This window comes from Urocampus carinirostris, chromosome 4, assembly GCF_059441175.1.
Source record: "Urocampus carinirostris isolate Australia breed hairy pipefish chromosome 4, RoL_Ucar_1.0, whole genome shotgun sequence".
In the NCBI taxonomy this organism is placed as follows: domain Eukaryota; kingdom Metazoa; phylum Chordata; class Actinopteri; order Syngnathiformes; family Syngnathidae; genus Urocampus; species Urocampus carinirostris.
The window spans coordinates 18333565-18347427 of record NC_142352.1 but is presented as its reverse complement, the minus strand read 5'-3'; positions in this window follow the sequence as shown (position 1 = coordinate 18347427).

Below are 13863 nucleotides of genomic sequence, written 5' to 3'. Positions count from 1 at the left end.
GAATGTCGATGAGGAGATGAAATGGCAGGATGTTGTACACGGTTCATTTGAGGTGAACTTACACTACATAGCAGGAGTCGGGGAACGTTTGGCTCACGAGCAAGGGAAGGCTGTTTTCATGATAAGGCTGGTTCCAGGATAAAATAAGGACCACGCCAATACTCTCTTTATCTTTCCGATCGAGGCATATGCTAAGCAAAAATGGCACAGTGATGCTTGATTCAGTCCTGAATATAAAGGGCAAAGTCCTAACAACAGTTTGCAGTCACAGTGTTACACTAACACACCCCATTTTGGCTGTATGTGTCTTTAGAATCCTGTATACAGAAGCTCATTAAACAATGTACGTTTACCGTTAAGACACATTATAATGAAAACCCATAGAACAAAATGTAAACACCTAAAACTGCCAGCCAAACACTTAGATTGCTTGAATGAGAGGGGTGGGCAATTCTCTATATGCGGAATCCTCTGTGTCTCTCGCCCACTGCCCTCTGACTAGAAGGTAAATAGATATGTATCCTTCTCCTTTGCAGTATTTTATGCCATGTTTACAAAATCACTTTGTTTGCACCTTGTTTTGAAAACATTACTGTATTTTCAATAAAAATGATGGTCAAAATAAGCCTCAACGGTTTCAAGTAACTGTGCGAGGGGAACACATTTTAAGTGGCATATTTGTTGTTATGGGACAAAGGCTATGGCATTATTATTATTTTATAGATCGGATCAAATCCGCAAACATTAAGACAAAATGCGCTGAAAAATTACGCTTTGTCTGGGGAGCGGTTTTGGTGGTTTTGTTGAATTCTGTCTTAAAATATAGGGAGTGGCTCCCCCATAAAATACTAATATGTTGGTTCCTTAACCCCAGTATACAGTAATCCCTAGCTATAACACAGTTAACCATTCAGAGTCTTGCTGCTTCACAGATTTTCGTCATGCATTTTGGTCTACATTCCGATTGGCTAAACCACCTATGTCACTCAAGGTCCGCGCGCCACATCCATCCCCTCAAAAGGTTTTCTTCGGACCCTGAGCTTATCTTCGTTCATAAGTCATTCATACACCATGACTCGTTGAGTACTGTATTTGTTTCCACAATACGTTGCTTCTCCATGCGCTGGTAAAAATAAACAACTTCAATGTTCATACCCCAAGATACCACTTCTGTCAGAATATTGGAGTACTTACACCCTCTGATAGACAAACCTACGCCCGTCTTACAACGCCCCATAATGGACGAAGAACAATGCCCGTCCCTCTATGCCCAATGATGGACAGAACCACACCTGGCTCTCTAAGCCAATTATGTACAGCAGGGGTGGCGAACACGTGGCTCTAGAGCCACATGCGGCTCTTGGCCAATAAGAATGCGGCTCTTTGCCTCATCATATTTTCTATATACTGTGGCTCTTTGTCTTGTTACTTGTTTATTTTTAATTTTTTTGTGTATTGAGGGTGGACACTTTCGTTGAAATCAACACAAGAACAATACTTGCATTGTAAGGAGAGGAGTGTGTTATCGAAAATAATATGTTTTTAATTTTGTGTGTTTGTCTGTCTGTCACGGCAGGTCAGTGCGTGGTGTGGCTCTTTGACTCTCACAGTTTAAAATTTCGGCTCTTTGTGTCAAACCTGTTAACTACCCCTGATGTAAAGCTTTGAAAATGCACACCAGTGGTTCACAAGTGTGCATCTCAACAACGGAATGGCCGATGATTTATTCCAAAGCAGCAGCTGCAAAGTTGACTTGTTTCAAAGAGATATGTTGCTAACAGATCACTAAATGTTGACGAGGGGTTGGAATGGCAGGATGTTGTGACAGTCATCCTTCGCTGTTCACAGATTTTCAAAATGCATTGTGTTCTGCATTCCAATGGGCTAATCAGTCCCCAAAAGAGTATTTGTAGAAAAATAAAACATTATGTACAATGCTCTTACTTGTGCAAAAAAGGCTTGGGCCTGTAAAACGTGTTTGTTATTTCATTCTGAACACAGATGAGTCACAAAAGGGGCCAATCCAATACTTGGATCAATTTGATAAATTTTTATTTGTCTTTTTACATAAAACAATCCAATTGTTTGGGTTGTGCTAGACCAGGGAACACCAACCTTTTTAAGTTGAAGGCTTTTGTGTTACTGTTCGGCACTAAATTTGTCATACATAAGACTTACAACATTGGTACCCATTGCCTCCTTGCTTGCTGCTCAGAATTTAGGGGTTGGAATTGGGGGTTTGCCCAACTAATGACGTGTGGGCTGGGTACCACTGTCATCGCATTATTTACCGTGCAGGGTATTAGAACCTCTGGTAAGATGGGATAATGCTAAGAAGAACAATGGCACGGGGGCTGCCAGTTTGATATGTATTTCTAGTATTACAACGTAATAATCTATTACTTTCATGATTTGTCAATTGCCCTCACCTGCGCTCACTCTTTCAGCCCCAGATGCCACTCATTCCCTAATTAGTCCTCCTATTTAAGCACGTCATTCTTGTTCAGTCCTGCTCTGTCTGCTCGTCATCAAACCTTCGAACATCCAAGGCAAGCATTTTTGACTCTGGCCCCGTTCTGTTCCCGACCTGTTCCTGTATCCTACTCGCCTCTGTCCCCTGTTTCCTGTTTTGATCCCATGTCTATGGCTTACAGATCGTCTCCGGTTACCTGACTTGTTCCAATCTTCGTCCACGCTCCGTTCTTCCCGCCCAACTACCCGACTTGCTTCCGATCTCTGACCACGCTCCGTTACCCCGTCCCAGCTGCCCGACTTGCTTCAGATCCTCGACCACGCTTCGTTTCGAGGGCTTCCTGCTCCTCCTGCCCAGTGAGTAGCGGATCAGTGTTGTTTTTTCCTCTCGCCTTGACTTACCCGATTCCTCAATAAATCATTGTGTGAAACATTACGCATTTGGGTCCCCTGCTTGTACCGGTCGTGACAATTACCAGGTTGTAATTATTGGAAATTGAATTAAAATAGGCTCAGTAATCCACTAAAATATTTCCTGGATATTCAAAGTGAACCATCGGGTGAGTTACTTTCAGAACCCACCTGTGGACTTCCCATGTGTTCCTTGGGGGTACCACGTTCGAGACCCCTGTTCTCAACAAAATGACCCAAACTGTGTAGTATAAAACAAACAGTTTTAAAGGGACATTGTATGTTATTTAGCGCCTCCCAGTGGTAAAAAAAACTCATCAAAAACATGCATTTTTAAAATACTTGTAGGTCAAGAAATGTGAATTCATTTTACATAACATGAGGCTAACCTAGAGGGAGCTGACATAAACCTCTAAAAACACAAAACCCTGTGAAAGGCTGGGCAACAAAAAGAGATACTTTGAGTCTCCAAAATTGTTATTTTTCCTGTGTTGCAAACGGCAATGTAGTGACATCTAGTGGTACATTATCACCCATTTTCCATTTAAACAAAAACTTTGCCAAACTCTCTTGCACAAAAGAACTAAACATTATGCTATTTTTAGGGGTTTCTTTCTGCAAAACAACACTGGAAGTTTGGTCAAATCAGGTATAAGGTTGGTCAATTTTTGACCCAAACATGGGTTATTTTAACCCCAAGTATTTAGGTATTTGGTTTCAATGTATGTATCTGTATAATTGAAAAAAAAAATGTAGCCCATTTCCAGCTCTTTTCCCTGAAGGTTCACGGCCTTGCAGGGAGGGCGTGCCCTGAGACTGGGAGGTTGCTGGTTCAAGCATCTGCCGGGTCATACCTAAGACTTACAACATTGGTCCCCATCGTCTCCCTGCTTTGCACTCGGCATTAGAGATTGGAATTGGGGGGGGTTGCTAACCTAATGACTCCCATCACATCAGTTGGGTTCAAATGGACCCATGAGTATCTCATTGTCAGAATGTGCTACCATTAAAACGGAAACTAAATGAACCAATGTGCTTGACAAATCTTGCATGATTCATAAGATTTTGGAGACAATGACAAAAAAATGATAATTCCTGATACAACTGAATTTAAACATTTTAGCGAAAGAAGAGTTTATATTTCAGTAAAAGGGGATAAACTGCTTTATCTCAAGAGGTTACTGTAATAGTAAAACAATGGCTACATGCTGTGTGGTGTATTATTATTTTTAGCAACACATTGGTTCAAACGAGAGATTGTATTCCATTCATGTGGCTACAGCACCCGCTGGTGCTTCGTTTTGTAGTGCACTTTAATTTTAACTTTGCGAATTTTAGCCACCCATGTTTCAAATGGCGATAATTAAACACTTTAAAATAGTCTTATCTCTTTCTTTTGACTCCCCCATTTGTAAGTTACCCGACAATTACCCGGTGGGAGGCTTTTTTGTTTTCTCCATCTGTGTCTGCCTGACCCATTTTCGCCATCAGCTGCGTCCAACTGTTTCTTGTCCTGGACATATGTGTGCAGCAGGATACACACGGGACCTGCAGACACACAATCGTCGGTGTGAAGCGAGACACCTCGAAGTGTCCTCGCCTACTGTGTTTCTAGACCTTGAATGCACTGCAAGTCTAGCCCAGAACACCCCTGGTTGGTTTGCCTGCAAAAGGTGTGGTTTTCATCGACATAGCGCATTTTATTAGTTTTGTAATAATTTGAATATTGTAATGCCGCGCTACCACAATCCATTATCCCCGATCACATATTACCGGCAGAGCGCATATTTTTGTAGGGCCTGGTGGCTCTTTTATGCCAAAAAGTGGTCTGATCTTGTGCGACCGCGATCCAATATCTCAATCATATGTTTCTGCAGGCGGGACCACAAGAGTGCACTTTTGTCAAGCCAGGCGGCTTTCTTTTTGCTGTGACAGTTTTTTACCTAAATTAAAAAGCTCTCTTGCGGCCACGATCCATTATCTCCGATCGCGTATCGCTCCAAGCAGGGGTCAGCAGAGCACCCTTTTGACGGGCAGCTTTTATTGTATTTCTGCCTAAAACTAACTGCATTTGTGTGACCACAATCCATTATCCCAAATCCTGATCTCATACTTTGCGGAATTATTTTAATACCAGTCTTAATGAAATGGACTAAACCGAAATTTGAGGGGATACTGTAGTTAATTGTAAAAAAATATTTAAATTGATACCTAGCTATCTAAAGTTACTTTACATTTCCTACAAATTTTATCACGATTCCAGCGATTATTGACCACACTATCCATTTGTATTATAATATTAACAAAGATTCTGAATGTTGAAAAAAGAAATAGTCGGAGGTGAGTTCACATTTGCCTGTGGCGACCGGCTGGCCCCGACCCCTTGGCACCGGCTGTAGCAGATTTTCTAATTTGCGTGTGGGCTTCTTAAGGGCGGGTTTTGGGGATTGCCGGTTGCGGGTTCATTGCATTACTTTGCATTATTCTGTTCTGTTTAACTTGAGGAAACCTGTACTTGCCCGTTCTGAGTAGAAGCCTGTTTTGTGAGTATTCCTAGTCTGAGTTCCTGTTTGCCTGTAAGCCTTTTTTTGTTTTTCTCCCTGAGTGTTGGACGACTTTTATTTCCTTAATAAAAGTAACTGATCGTTAACGCGAATGAGTTCACCCTTCCTGCCTCCTGCCTCCGATCTGGTCCGGTCCCGTGACAGCCTGCATGTTCTGATGCATCTAATTTGCTAAAATAACAACAACAAAAAAATCCCAATAATATTTTTCTCTACCAGCCTTAAAGGTAGAAAGCGCTACAGCGCTCCTGCCACTAGTGGTAGAAAAGCGATATTGCACTTCCTTCTCAAGGCATTCAAATACTGTAGTGAATTTTATCTCTGAGCCAGATGTACTAATGAAAGAGCCAAACCTGGCTCCCGAGCCATACGCTCCCGAGACCTGAGACAGCACTCTTTGTTTAAAGATGCACTGGACATACATTGAACTAACCTTTTTATTTAAACCAAAAGCACAATTTAAAGGAGAAAAACTGAACATTGCTCAATTTATTTTGTCAATTTTCGTAGTTCCATGGAAAATGCATGTTTTGTAATTTGCTATAAACTGGTGTAATAAACTATGGCAGTTTGTTAGTATTAGGTGGCTCTAATTTAACCCAGGCAATGCTGAGGACAGAAAACACAGTTTTTTTCTTTCATAGAGTCCATGATGGCAGATGAGACGGTATATCACTGCACCGATCTAGAACCACCAGGGACGTCGGCGCGAGGCACATATGGGGCACCAGGCTGCCGATGAGCTGCTTAAACAAGCCTCTCATTACAGCCTTGGAGAGAGACGTCTCTGCCAGTGGATTTGAAGTGGATATACGCTGCATTGTTTAGCTTGGCAAACCATTACAGCTCAGATATGCTCGCCTGCAGCATTTTTTTTTTTTTTTAATCGGTCTACAATCAAATCTCAAGAACAAGCGCACGGGAATGCTTTCTAAACAGGGACGATTGCCGGCAACGTGTTATTATAATTTACTCGGTGTGTGTATAACAGAGGCATGGAATGGATGGAATAAAGTTGATTCAACTGCAGTCTTAAAGGTAACTCAGTCTAAATAAACGCAGCGGAGCTTCCTGGCCTTCTGTCTCTAATAAGCTTCAGAATTTCTTGATGGCTTTCCATTACGGCCTTATTGATTTGCTCCTTTCCCTTTTAACTCCCACACAAGGAAATGGAAAGTATACTGCCAGGCAGACAATCAAAACTTCCGCTCTCGGAGGCGAGCTCCATGCCTTTGGGTTTATTGTTTTAAGTGTCTGCGGCTTGCCAACACTCGATGGGCAGAGAAAAAGCAAAAAAATGTAAAAGCTTTTATGTTCGTTCGATCGACACTTTTTTTTTGTTTCGATTAAAAGCCTGATGGGATTCAAAATGTTTTACGTACACACCCAATCCCGAATATCCTAATCCGATCGGAATACAATTTTATTTAGAATGTTGATGAATATTTCATTCGCCACACATGAATATGCTCAATTTGATATTTGTGGGGGAAAAAAAAAGTTTAGGGTTATAAAGAAGTATTATTACGTGCACAGCAAAAACTGCCATAAAATAAAAAGATAATATTGTCATGTGAGGAATTTTTTTGTTTTTACTATTTGTACTTTTATGGAACTTTAGCAATGTAAAATGCTTACAAAAAAAGGCATAATAAATATAAATATATATTTATTATGCCTTATATATATATATATATATATATAATCATATATATAGTTCTAAGGTCTTTGGAACCCCCTGGGTTCAAATCCAGCTACCAGACTTCCTGTGTGGAGTTTGTATGTTCTCCCGGTGCTTGCCTGGGTTTCCTCCGGGCACTCCGGTTTCCTCCTACATTCCAAAGACATGCATTTCAGGTGGATTGGCCGGTCCAAATTGTCAGGAGGAAACCCACACAAGCACGGGGAGAACATGCAAACTCCACACAGGAAGGTTTGATCCCATCAGAACTGTGCCGCGGACGCGCTAACCTCTCGGCCGCCGTGCCACACACACACACACACACACACACACACACACACACACACACACACACATCAGCAAAATAATTTGCATGATTAAGAATACCATTAAACATTAAATAAATTAAAATAAATTCTGCCGACGCGGAAATATTTGTTTTTTATGCAATGTATTATTTATAAAAAGAAGGCAATTTTTTTATTTTATTGAGAACATTTTGCTGTTTTCAAGTACAATTTTTATTATTTCTTTCTTGTTTTTCTTAGTTTTGTTTGCAACTTCACATTTCAATAAGTCCAGTTAAATATGATATAAAAAACAGTAAAACAAAAAGACAAATACATTAATAGAAATAATATTCAACATAAGTGAAGTGATGTGGCAACAGAGTTTAGTAAGTCTTTTAATTTACATTTTCTTGTGTTATTTCCTCCTTTTTGTTCAGTGCACATGTCAAAATTAATTTATTGCAGTCAATAGTGTGAATACGCATGACCTAAGCAGATCAATATTTCTCATGTCCATGAAAACAATGTGACCAATCATAGCTCCATCCAACCATTATCTGCACCGCTTATCCTTACTCCGGTCGCAGCCGATCATAACTTTACTTCATTAATCGTATTTAATCAAGCCATTTTGTCCAAGTGAACGTAACCAGTTTACACTGTACAAGTTCATGATGCGACAACCACAGTTGATCATTTTGTGTGTAGAGACCTATTACTTGTTCTTTCCTCCCACAGCCACTCATGGGCTCCTGTCAGCTTAGGTGCGGCTGTGGCGCTCTCTCAGAGACAATGCCATATGTTGTCTGGCCTCTCGGCGAGCTTACCGCCGTGTGACTGAGTGACGCCAACTCTCTTACTCCCAAACATACCATATTTTCTCCACTATAAGGCTCATCAGATTATGAGGCGCAATGCCCCCCAAACTAGTCTTTCACGACACTTTTTGATACATTAGGCAAATATAAGCAGCATGGAATCAAAATTACAGTATAGGTTAGGGTTACACAATAAATGATAAAGGGCTGTATGTGATTGATTATTCAGAATATAACTCACTCTGATCACAATTGCATACAATTGGATGCAACGGGAATCAAACCCAGATTGAGGGGAGGCATGTCCGCTAGGGATACAGATGACCCTCGAAAAGACATTAGGTCTTATCTCATCGTCACACTATTTTTAGTCGCGGTATCAAATGATGGATGTTATTATTGGGCCGCGTCGCAAGAATATTGTCAAACGTTAAACCAAATTATTTACGAAGCGCACAAGATTTTGAACTGAATGAGATAAGGGAATTGTGGGAAGTAATTCTGTCATCCTGAAATACATGAACGCATAACCGCAAGTATTCAAAACATTTGCCTCTTATAATGCTTAGTTTGAGCTGGGAAAAACATTCTCTCTAGATTTACTCTAGATCTGAAAATATGGGAAAAACATTCTCTCTACTCTAACATATCTGGTACCATTACTCAAAATAGTGTGATGTGTGTTTATGCTTTTTTATGTGCCGACTGTATCCCCAGAGGTCTAGAGGATAAGAAATAGTGACTTCCACCGCCACCTACAGTCTATGATCCGGGTTTGATCTCTGTTGCATTCAGTGTTTTGCAATTGTCAATAATTATTCATGTTCCTAGCGGTCTGGTGGTCAGGATTCAGTGCTCTATCTATTGACACTCAGTTGAATCCTCACTGCCACCATAATTATACTATAAAATGTATCGCCCGATCAATAATTGCACAAATATGGAAACACGTTTCCAATTTTGTCCGGGATGTCCCCATATAAGGCGCACAGGATTATAAGGCGCATGTTTACATATATGACCTATTTGGAAGTTTTTGGTGTGCCTTCCAGTCCGAAAGATACAGTGATCTGACTGTAAAGCACTTGTTTAGGGATTTTGTAACCCAGATTTTATGGACAATTGAAAAGAAATCAAACAGAATTATTTTTTTCTCTCAAAAGCCAAATTGAAGGACAGACTCAATTTAATATCATTTGTCCTCGTCCACTCTTTCTGCAATTATTAATTTTTACAATTGTCAGTCAGGTGGAAGCCTCGGTTCCTGGGCGAGTTCTGAAAGGCTGTACGGGAAAGTGCCACGAGCGCCGTTGACACAATTTGGATACAAAGAGCTGTTTGGATACATTCCGTACAATGGCTGACCTTGCGAGGATTTTTCTCATCTGCATGAGAAAAAACAAAAATTGTAAAGCAACAGTTTGAGATGTGAAGCTTTTGTTCAAAGGAAATACAGAAAAGATAGAAAAAGGGTGGTGAGGTTTTTCTGTCATTTTTCCAATTTTATATAGGATTTGTTTTCCTTGTCTTCCTTATTTTTTTCTCAAACTTTTAACTACACTTGTTGCAGTGTGGAGCAACAGGTTTTGAAGGCCAGTGTAATATTCATTCATTCATTCATTCATTCATTATCTGCACCGCTTATCCTCAGTAGGGTCGCGGTGGTGCTGGAGCCACCCCAGCTATCTCGGGCATTGGGCAGTGGACACCGTGAACTGGTTGCCAGCCAGTCGCAGGGCACACAAAGACAGACAACTCACTCACTCATTCACACCTAGGGACAATTTGGACAGACAATTAACCTAACATGCATATTTTTGGAATGTGGGAGGAGTGCCCGGACAAAACCCACGCAAGCACGGGAAGAACATGCAAACTCCACACAGGAAGGTTTGATCTCATTACCTCAGAACAAGAAAATAAATAAAAGAGTAATAAAAAATGAGCGTAATTATCTGCCACCAGAATAGGATTTATTTTTCATTTTTTAGCATGATTATTATTTCCTTCTTTTTGTTAAATTTAGGTCAATTCCATTACTTTAGTCAAAAACTAAAGTAACAAAAAACTAAATGGACAAATAGTTTGGTTTTATCTGTGGAAAGTTTAGCTTATTTAAATGATTTTACTTGTTCATTCATTACGCGGATTTTCTTTTTTAAACTGGACTTTTTGCATTGACAACAAATATAGTATTAAAAAAAAGAACAATAACTGTCAGCATAACAAGAATTTCTGTCTTTGAAAGATTATTTTCTTTGTTTTTGCCTTCAATTTTTGGTTTTAGTTTTGGCATTGAATAATATTGTTTATTTTAGTATGTCACTATATTTAAAAACAACTACTATAATAAAACACCCGTAATTAGTTATTTTATTTACTATTTTGTTGTTTGGGTAAAAATATTTTTTTTTCATTATGAAGTCATTTTTTTCCATTTGACTACCAGGGTTTCTTCCAGTAAAATTAGAAATGTTATATATATATATATTTTTTAATGATTAGATTTAGTTCTTATTTTAATTAAAAAAACTGAGGTTTCCAATACCACTTTTTTCCTTTAGATGTGTAAGTTTTTACTTTAGGAAAATCTTGCTTAACAAAAATTATTTTGGTGTCATTAAGTTCTGAAGATTTGGGTAAAAAAATGCTAAAAGCTGTATTTTTTCTGTAAAAAAAATAATATCAAATATATTATTTGTTGATAAGTGTTTTATTTCTTTTTTTACAGAAGGAAGACAGGGGTGTTCAATACCACATTTTAACTACCAAGTATTAGTATTTTTATTTTACAAACAAAAAGGATGTTCAATACTAATTATTTCACAATCGACGGTACAGACGCTCCACTACTTACGAACATTCGAGCTACGAACAACGGTACATACGAACATTCTTTTCCGTGATGTCGAAAAATATTCGCATATTGATGTAAATTAGATTTTGTATTTCACACCTTTTTCCGAGTACAGGACAGTACTGTAGTGCTTCTTTCTACCGCTATCGGTGTGTGGCGCTGACGCAGAGAGAGAGCTCTCCCAGCATCCGCCCTGAAGAAGAAATCCGGCTTCCTTTTCCTGTCACAGTCTTTGTACGTGTGTAAACATACTGTCCTGTGCCTCCAGCGCACTAAGAACTTTGACATTATTGTTTAGTATCTCGTGCATCCATTTAACATGATTGGTGTAAAGTGTAAAAAGTAGGCGACCCCTTTCTTTTGAAATGAATGTGGAATAAGAAAGCTTAATGCGGTTAGATCGCATTTTTTGCCACTTTCGACCACAGAGGAGGAAGTAAACGAACTCTTGAAGCCCATCTTCCAAAAGTAAGTTAAACTTCCCTTCATTTATCTTTATAGAGCATATTATTTTATTAAATGTTTATTTTTCAGTACAAAACAATACAGGTAACTTATACAAGCCTTAAACATACTTATATAAACCTTAAATATACAAAATATAACACTGAAGCAACTTACGAACAAATTCAACTTACAAACGATCGTTCCTGAGTATGGGAGCGTCATATTTTCGATACTCGCAGATACCGACTCCAAGTGCCATTTGCATAAATACTTTTGTCATCTGAATATATTGAATTTCCTTTATATTTTCTAACCTATTGAATTCCAACAATGTTTGCATTAGTTTGGTAAATGTTTATAACACATTTCAAAGTGAACTTTTTGCTGTGAGAGATTTTAAATGTTTGGCTTCTTTAGTCTGTGTGCGTAGCCCGAGGCAACCGTGCAAAGCAAACGTGTGTTTGCACATCGATTCAAGACGTGCGAGACGCGTGTTCGGAATTTATCTCATCTTTGTGTTCATTCCTACTTTGCATTTGAGACCCAGATCTCGGTTAGCGCGCTAAATCACGGGACAGATTGTTAGACACGCGTGTTATTAATTTTTTTTTCCGGGTCCCTGTGGCGTCTGTATGAATCTTAATGCTGCTGACTGGGCTTGGGCTTTATCGACTTCCTTTAAAATATGAAGAAGCTTTGCTGGAAGCGCCCGAGGTCATTAGCTGAAGAGTAGGCACAAATCCTTCACAGAGGCTGCTCCGGCTTCGCCATGTTAAATGTGCTCCTAAAATATTCATAATCATACTCTTGCCCGCGCAGGCACTGGCACATTTTGCAGACAATGCTCCGGGGACGGAAGGAGATCAATATTAAAATATATTCCTGTACGGGTGTGCTGTTAATTAGCTGCGGTTCTTTGAAACCGACAAGTTTGCGGGCAGATTAACAGTATCTTTTTGTGCAACGGCAAATATTTACCTCTGCTTATCTGGGTAAACATAGATGAAACACATGCTAATAGATGTTGACGTATGCAAGGGCTATTTTCTTCTTTGTTGTTGTAATTTCTTTTAGGGATTAATAGTGTTAAATATGCAATTGTCTATTATTTGTGTTATGCCGGTTCAATACAGTGGCAATTTGCATTAAAAAAATGACATTTTAACAGGCGTTATTCTATTCTTTCTTTTTTCTATCTACTTATATAAAAATCCCGAATTGTGTCTATGTGCCTGTCTCATGTGTGTGGCCTATAGGCTCCAAAACGGCGGAACTGATTTTTGTAGAAATTTACCCAATTGTACTTTGGGCCTCTGGTACGGTTTTGAGCTAGGTTTAATGTCAAGGCACCCCCAATAAATACCAACAAAACTGATAAAAACGTGCCTTACTTGTGGCAACCTCCCAGTACACACCCTACAATCAATTGGCTCCTGGGAGTGGTCACAGCTGAGGCCAGTCCGCTAAATACCCAGGGAGCTGTATTTAAAGACAGCTGCCCAGAGAGAAGACAAGGTTGAAGAATGAAAATTGGCTTAATAGTCATTAACATAAAATTTTCTTTGCAGCCTCATTGAATATCTATCTATCTATCTATCTATCTATCTATCTATCTATCTATCTATCTATCTATCTATCTATCTATCTATCTATCTATCTATCTATCTATCTATCTATCTATCTATCTATCTATCTATCTATCTATCTATCTATCTATCTATCTATCTATCTATCTATCTATCTATCTATCTATCTATCTATCTATCTATCTATCTATCTATCTATCTATCTATCTATCTATCTATCTATCTATCTATCTATCTATCTATCTATCTATCTATCTAATAAAATCATATACATTTATATACAGTGGTAACTGGGTCCTCAACCATAATGCGTTCCTGGTTGTTGGTTGCGTACCGATTTGGTTGAGTACCGAAATTTTTTTTCCCCATATGAAACAATCATAAGTAATTTAATCAGTTTCACCAATAAAAAAATACCTAAAATCCGAAGAAATTGTGTATCTAAACAACATTAAAGACCATAAATGTGTACATAATATATAATAAACATAAAAAGAAGAAATATAAACTATTTTGTATCGGTTACAAACCTTTGAACAGTGGTGTGATGGCATACAGAAATGGACGTGGGAAGGTTACGGCTTAGCCTTCCTCTTCTCTTTTAATAAGAAACCTGTCCATTGTCAGCTGCTTTTTCCTCTTTTGCACTATTTTTCTAAAGTGCGACATGACATTTGTCTTCTCATCCTTCCCTTTTATCGCTGTTGTTCTTGGGACCCATGTTCAAAAGCAACGCA